The following is an 8,535-nucleotide window of genomic DNA, read 5'->3' on the forward strand; positions in this document are numbered from 1 at the left end:
TGTGTGTGTGTGTGTGTGTGTGTGTGTCTTTTGGAAGGGCAGGTCCCTGTGTGCAGTGTGGGGCTGTCTGCACGAACCTCTTCTCACTTGTCACTTGTTGAAGGGTCACTGGTGTTCCTGTAGCAGCCCTGGTTCTGTCACCACAAATATTGGCATAAGTTTTCTCTTGTTTAACAAAATAGCTTGCCCCTCAGCTGGAGGTCCTGTTCTTATTCCCACCTCTCAACCACAAGGCTGGAGTCCTCAGTTGGGTGCATATGACCCCATGGATGACCCCATGTGTGTCAGTGGAGGTGCTGCGTCGTGGCTTTTCAGTGGCACATCACCAGGTCTGTTTTCAGAGGTTCTTCTGAGAGAGGGTATGAACCTCCAACCTTTCGACTACTGCTGTGAATTCATGTGTGCTACTACTCATGTTTGAGACTCCAACCACCGAACACTCATCTTTAAAAACAGAGAAGAGGCCCAACCGTGGGAATGACTCTCAGGGGCCAGAGTCACAGGGCTTCCCAGGACCCCGAGGTAGGACCACCTGTGCTTCCTGCCCTGAGTAGTGGGTTGAAGGATGGCATTTTTGGGGAGTCTGAGGAATGCAAAACACCTCCTGCTCCCTACTAAGGTGGCCCCTTGTGAACCAGTGAGAGTGTTAGAGGTTCCCATTGACAGGGGGAAATGCACATTCTCAGAGGCACTTGGGTGCAGGGGTACCACGGAATGGAAGGAGAGTGAGGGTCACCTAGCTCCTCCCACCCAAGCTGAGACCCAGAGGCATCAGGAAGGGGAAATGAGGCTGATGACAGTTGGCTTAAGTCATCCGAGCTCATTCATTCCAGATGGGATTCAAACCGCCCCTAAAATAGATTCTCATTAGGACTTTTTCCTCCTCCTTTTTGGAAAAAAGAGTGGTGGTTGCTGGAAACCAAAGCGCTCTGATAATTAAACTCATTACCACGAAGTGCTACAGCTCATCGGCCCTGTAACGACACCCTGAAGAAGCAGTTCCAGGCCTTTAGGGGCCAGGAGCAGACAGCACAGATTTGGAAACCTGATCCGACCTCAGAGTTTTTGCTGTTGTTTTGTTGTTAGGTGTAATTGATTCAAGTACAACTAAGTGACAACAGATCTGAACTGTGCCCTGTTCTGCCATCCTGACCACTGCCAATAGGCTCAAGTCCATATCACACTTGCTGTATCACGCCATCTTGCTGTGGATCTCCCTCTTTCACTAGCCCTCTACCTTTCCCACATGTCTCTCCAAGGATTTGTTCCTCATGAAAATATGCCTCAAGTATGTGAGACGAAGCTTCATCATCCTTGCTTCTAAGGAGCATTGTGGTTGCATGTCCCTCAAGACATATCTGCTTGTTCTTTTGGCCGTTCATGAGATGGCTGAAACTCTTCACCCAACACCACAATTCAAAGGCATCCACTCTTTTTCACCTTCCTGATTCATTGTTCAACTGTCAGATGCACAGGCAGCAAGTGAAAATACCATGGCTTGCATTACGTGAACCTCAGTCCAAAACCTGACATCCCTGCTCTTTAGAACCTTGGAGAGGTCCTTGGGAGCAGATTTCCCCAATTTGCTGCAGAAAGTCAAAGACTGCGGCCTTTAATATGGATTGAAGTTCAACATCAAGAAAACAAAGGTTCTCACCTCTAGGCCAATTGGCAGCATCATGATAAAGGGAGAAGAGATTGAGATTATTAACAGTGTTAGTTTGCTTGGCTCCACAATCAGCACTCTTAGTACAAGCAGCCAGGAAATCAAAAGATTAATTGCATTGGGGAAATATGTTGTCAGGACCTCTCCAGAGTAAAGAAGAGCAATGAAGTCAGTCTAGAGACTAAGGGGTGCCTGATCCAGGCCTTCACAATTACTTGCTATGCATAAGAGAGCTGGACAATGACTAAGGATGATCGAGGAAGAATCGATGCCTTTGAGTTGTGGTGCTGGAAAAGAGTATTGAATATATGTCATGGACTACTAAGAGAACAGGTCTATACTAGACAGGATGAAACCAGACTGCTCCTTGGAGGCAAGAATTTTGAAGCTCTGTCTCACATACTTTGAGCATGTTGCCAGGAGAGACTAGTCTTGGAAAGGGACATCATGCTTGGAAGGGTAGAGGGACAGCACAAGAGAGGAGGACCCTGGAAGAGATGGATTGACTCAGTGACTGTGGTAGTGAGGATAGGTGTGTCAGAGACAATGCAGTTGGCTCAAGATAGATCAGGGTCCAGAGCTGTTGTACGTAGGGTCACAATGAGTCGCAGGCGACTCAAAGGCACACAACAACAACAACATTCTTGACTGCTACTGCCATGGGTGTTAATTGTGGATTCAAGTAAAAGGAAATTGTTGACAATTTTCCCTCCATCTGTCATGATGTTGCCTATCAGTCCAGTGGGAGGGATTTTTTCTTTTATGTTGAGTTATAATCCACATTGAAGTCTCTAATCTTCAAGTTCTCTTCACTTTCTGCATGCAAGTTTGTGTCATCAGCAAAATTTAGGTTCTTGATGAGTCTTCCTCTAATCTTGATGCCACTTTCTTCTTTATATAGTACAGCTTCTCGCATGATTTCCTCAGCATACAAACGGAACAGGTGTGGAGAGTAGGTATGGCCTCTGGGAGAAAGATCAGAGGAAAAGGAGTCATGACCTGTCACACAAACAGCGACAGAGCATGTGCACATCAGGAGATGTACTGAGCCACAGGGCAGAGTTCTGCCACATGCCGCACCACCAGCCAGCCACAGAAACACTGATGGACTAAGGCAAAATGAGAGGACAGATGGCAGCTGCTCCCACATGCACAAAACCCCTGATGTGCACACAGGCACACACACACAGAGACAAGGTTTGAGTTGTTCTTTGAGTCTGGAGGCCAAAGCAGAGAACAGTTCTTTACAGGACCCCCGTGGTACAGTGCTTTACATGATGGGATACCTGCCGAAAGTCCCGTAGTCCATATCTACCAAGTGGTCCAAGGAACAATAACGGGCAGTCCCCTCTGCTGAGATTTACCCAGTGGAGGGCTCCCAAGAGGCAGAATCAGCTTGATGGCCAGGGGTTTATTTTTATATTTGGTTTTGCTGAATTTCTGATTGGGGTAAAGAAAATATTGGAAGCTGCACAGCATGGCACATGGAGTTAATGTTACTGGATGAGGATGTGCTTGGAAACGGCTCTCACACAAGCTTTATGTCTCTCAGACCTTGAGTATAAAATGGGGGTGCAGTTTTCTGATTCTAGGATTGTCTGTGAAGAGGTCAGCATCTAGGACACATTGGCAGCAGGGCCACTGCCATCTGCACTGCCCATGCATTTGTGTGACCACCACAGGGCATCTGTGTGGCCTTTGTGGGATGTCTGTGTGACCGTCACAGGTGTCTGTGTGTGCCGGGCAGTAGTAGGCATCCCATCCTCCCTGACTCTGGCTCATTTAACCCTCAGTTGTGAAGTCAATCTTCGGTGTCTGGCTGTGCTGACACCATCTCTGAGTCTCAGACACCTCCAAATGCAGGTTACTGCTTCCCACCTGACTGGCAGGCAGCTGCAGACATGTGGTCTGCTCCGCGTGGATGACCCTGTGTGCTTGTCCTGGTGATGCACCGCAGCGATGTGACTCTAGAGTTGGTTAGGGGACAGTGTCTGTCTCGGGGGCTCTCCAAGAGAGGTCCTTCACACCACCTTCACCTCATGGCCTTCTTGCTGCAGCACCCCGGATCCACGAGCCCATACCACGTGCTGTTCCCTTGGGCTGTTCCTAATAATATCAAGTACACTCAGTGAATGGCTGCTGGGAATTAGCAGGAGCAAGCAGGGTGGGTGCAGCTGTGTCAGGTGCAGTGTGTGAGGACATTAAGGGACACTGCCCTGAAGACCTTATCCAGGTGCCGGGCCTGTAGCAGAGCCCTCACTGAACAGACTCTGCTGAGGCTGCAACTGGCTGTAGGGAGAACTTGTCACTCATTACTTTTTTCTTCAGTCTCTACCTTGGAAGGGACCCAGAACCATAAGCACTGAAAGGAACAAAATGAAAAGTGGGGTGAGCATACATGATTGGGGCGTGCTGCTCTCCTTAGCTGCCACAGTGCCCTGCCCCAGGGGATGCTCTGTCTGGAGTCTGGTGTGGTTCTGGCTGAGGGAAGCCATACTAAGGCCAAGGGTCCCGAGCAAGCTCTGCCCGCATCCAGGTGGCTAAGGTCAGACTGTGAGGCCACACCCACAGTTAATCCACCGGCTAGCTCCCAACAGTGAGCTGCCAGGTGGAACTCTCTGCCCATGGTCTGTTTCCCTCAATACCCAAAATGAGCCCCAAAAGGCATGAAGTCAGCCGCTTATTTACAGGCACTGACTCCCAAGACAGGGATGGGTGTCAGTTTATAAATTTATATTTTTATTTCTGGAATGGACAGTGGAGTCAGAAAAACAAAACAGGAATCTGATTTTTAAAAAATGAAACCAAACCCAACCCCCCTCCCAAAGTCACCCTTGAAGAACACAGCTTTACACGCCCTTCAGTGCCAGGAGCATGGCTTCCACGCCTCCCAGCCAGCTCACCTGGGGTCCAGTGGGCCAATGCTCAGTTAGGTCTCCGCCTAAGGATAGACACTAAGTGAAACCCAGGGCTCAAGACACTCAGACACACAGGCACATCCAAATGGCCTGAGTTCCAGAGCCAGAGACCATGAGCATGCCACCCGCACGGCCTTCTCCCAGTCACAGCTGTTTCCCGAGAGGATGGTCCATTTGTATGTGAGTCTGTGTGTGGCCAGCTGGGCCTCACCCAGCATATTTCCCAAGCACAACTATTTGGCAAAAACAGAAGTTGCTTCTCCATGTATGTGGGAGGGCCCTTTCTGAGGTCTTGGCCAGGCACGCTGAAAACTGGATCGTCCACTCACAGAGGGCAGCTTGCTTCTCTGTAGTCAAGGGGAAAGGCCGCACCAGACACACCTCTGTGTTCAAATGACCAGTCCCCACAGGCAACCATCACACACACAGGATGGCAGAGAACATGGAATGTGGTCTGTCATGAAATGAACCACTCTTAGCCTGGGGTTGTCCAGCAAAAAAAATATTGCTTTATTGGATCTAGTTCCTCACTACAAAGATAGCTTACACAAATACCAAACGTTTCCTTTTTTGTAGGACAGTCTGCTAGAAATATTTCATGCAACTCCTCAGATGCTGAGATGGGAAGGGGCTGGTCAGGTGGGAGGAGGGTCTATGTACAGTCAGCCATATAGCTCCACCTTTTCACAGTTAAGTGCAAATGTTACAAATATGGCTTTCAGAGTTTTATTTCTTTGTATGAGTTAAAAGAAAAGATAGCATACTACAGAAGAATATTTTCAGAGTAATTCTGTGGGAAAGCTCGCTCTTGGCTGTAATATTGTGTCAACTGACTTGAATTTCAACTCCCACCAAGGGTGTAGTTCAGGGGTTCTCCATAAGGGGGCAGTAACTCCTAAGGCACAAATATCAGAATAAACGTTGAATTAAACCATGCTTTTTGGTTATGTGAAACAATAGGTCACTAGTAGTAATGACGTATAATAAGCTATTAATTGTACAAAATGCAATAGCAAAGCCTATGCTACTCTATGAGCAGGGCTAACTTTAAGCAGACTGTACACGGCTGCAGATGGAAGCATCTGGCTTGGTGATGTTTTTCTTGGATGATACAGAGTTATAAGGCTTCCGTGAAGTAATAATCTTATAACTGAACAAATACATTACACTCCCTTGACAATGATATTTACAGTCCCTTTCCAATTGCACTGTTTGGTAACATACATGTGTGGTGGCAGATGTGTTTTGAATACCTCTGGCTTGGCTCTCTGAAGGGCTTGTATGACTGCATGAGGACTGTGTGCGAGACTTGCCAGAGCTGGGTCCACTGGGAGCAGATGACAAGTCAGCGCTGAGATCCTTGATACATCTGGTGAAGTGGACACGTCGGAAAGGACCTGGGGGCAAGGGCTGAAAGTCACCAGCTCTAGTGCTCTCTGTATGAACGTGCAGCTATGCGTGTGCAAACGCGAAGCCTGTCCTGCTTGGGGAGACTTCTCTTCCATGTCCAATAACTCACTTTGTGCTACGTCTGAAGTCAGATTACAAACAAAAACTTTTACCATGCTTCTATCAGTGATCCTACAGCTTTAAGTACATGGGGGTAGGGAGAGCACATCATGAAAAGGTCTGAGATGACGCCCGTGGGGAGTTTTAAAATGCACCGAGTAAGGCAACAGCATGTGTCTTACAGCCTGGGAGCCACCCTGTTGGAGGACACACTCTTCTTGTGAGCTCCAACTCTGCAGCATTCTGGGGCTTGATACAAGGGAGGAAGTGTCATAAGGAAATGTCCTCACAGCTTAACAAAAACTTTGACGGTAGCAAACTCAATGGTCACTTCATGATGCCAAGACCGAGTTCAATAAGGCACTTCTAGTGCTACAGTCCAGTGCCCAAGGACAAAGCCTGGATCCAGCCACCACACTGGACCATGCTCGAGTGACCCCAGAGGGCATGAGTGCTCACTCCCGCCCCTGCCAGCCCATTGCCTGTGCTGCTCCTTGGGATGGCTCTTCCTTCAGAACACAGGCTGGCTCTCCTGCCCTCCCCGCCCCCTTCCCTCTGTCCTCGTTGCTTGCCTCCTTCTTGGTGAAGAGCTACTGCTTTGTACATAGGACACACAGCTTCAGCTCCTGGCACACGGGAGGTGGGAGTTCTGAGTTGTACCCAGCGATGCGTTCCGTTTATTTAGGCAGAAATTTTTGTGTGCACCAGCCACACAGACGCTAGACATGCAGCCCTGGACGATGTCCTCAAGCTGCAAACTAAGAGTGGGCGCTGCTGCCAGAGAGGTCATTTCGTATGATTTCATTTACTGCAAAAGAACAGACACAAGATGGTCAGAGGCAGTGGCCATGCTGTCATGCATACCATCCACTAATCCGCTGCAGGCACCTCTGAGGGATGGCACCTCCGGGGGTCAGTTGGGACATTTGAGCTGAGCACTCACCTGCTGGGATTGGCCCCCAGATTAAAGGAGACAGGCTCCCCCCCACCCCCCTGCCCTTGGAGCAGAACCACAGGATGGGAGCTCCTCGCCTCCAGCTTCTCTCAGCGCAGTGCCCACCTGCCCCTCCCGGGCTACTGGCTCCCAGCTCACCACGTGAAGAAAAGGCCGGGCAGGGAGCAGCCAGAGGGAGGGGCCACAGCCCTGGCCGCCCTTCCTTCATTCTTCATCTCCCTGCAGGCCACGGGCACTTTCCCACACTCTAACGAGGCCTTTATCAGCTTGTGAGTTTTGGCAGATGGACAGGAAGTGACGGAACCTAGTATGGGCCACTGACGGTGACCTGCACAGTGTCCCTCCCTTGGCCTGCCACAGCACCTGATAGTTTAGATAGGGGACTGTCACCAGGAAGGTGCCACTGGGCTGCATTTTCCTATAGAACAGGAGGTGGGCGTGTGGGTTCACGTCATGGGCCTGTCAGTCCTGGGCTGGACACAACACTGATAAGCCTGAGAGTCCCTCAGAGGTCTTGGCCTGTCTCCGGCTGCTTCCTGGAGCAGTCAGCTGGTGGCCTTTCATCATTGCCCTTGTCCCTTCCCCAGCCTCTCCCAGCCTGACCACTTTTAAGAATAACAATAACAGCATGTGGTGCGCAGTCAGGAATTGTGTCATAGGCAGTGATAACAGATGAGTCCGGAGCTCGGAGCAAGTGCTCTGGGAGCAGGAGGCCAGGGCAGGCCTCTCACCAGTTCAGCACATGGTTCCCTCTGCCCGGAAGATGCCAGGTCACAGCTCAGAGGCCCATGGGCAGTGCAGGGCCAGCTGTGGCCCCCAGAGGAAGCAAGCTGCATACAGCACCCTAGCAGGCAGCATGAGGGACCTCACAGGCCTGCAGAAAGCTCTGGCCCTCAATGTGGACACGCTTCAGGACGAGGCTCAGCTCCCAGGGATACTCTCTAAGTCTGCAGTTGAGGGTACCATGAGGTCCAACACTGTTCACAGGTAGTATTCAGAGTACAGGTACGGCCACATCCCACAGGCAGTACTCAGAACACAGGCACAGTCACACCCACAGGTGGTGCTCAGAGAATGCATATACACCCACAGGTAGTACCCAGAACACAGGCACAGTTATAGCACACAGGTAGTACTCAGAACACAAAGACAGTCACACACACAGGTAGTACTCAGAGAATGCATATAGTAACACCCACAGGTAGTACTCAGACTAGTCACACCCACAGTAGTTGGAGAAAGGGTGCAGCCACACCCCACAGATAGCACTTGGAACATAGGCACAGCCACACCTCCACAGGTAGTACTCAGAGAAAGGGTGCATTCACACCCAAAGGTGGTACTCAGAGAACGGGCTGTCACACTCTACAGGTAAGTATTCAGAATACAGGCAGTCACATCTCACGGGCAGAAGTTCAACCTCACAGGTAGCACAGAGCATGAACACAGCCTCGCCTGACAGGTAGTTCTCAGAGCATGAGCACAGC

This window comes from Elephantulus edwardii, unplaced genomic scaffold (assembly GCF_000299155.1).
Source record: "Elephantulus edwardii isolate Elephantulus edwardi_28Jun2011 unplaced genomic scaffold, EleEdw1.0 scaffold00207, whole genome shotgun sequence".
Classification (NCBI taxonomy): Eukaryota; Metazoa; Chordata; class Mammalia; order Macroscelidea; family Macroscelididae; genus Elephantulus; species Elephantulus edwardii.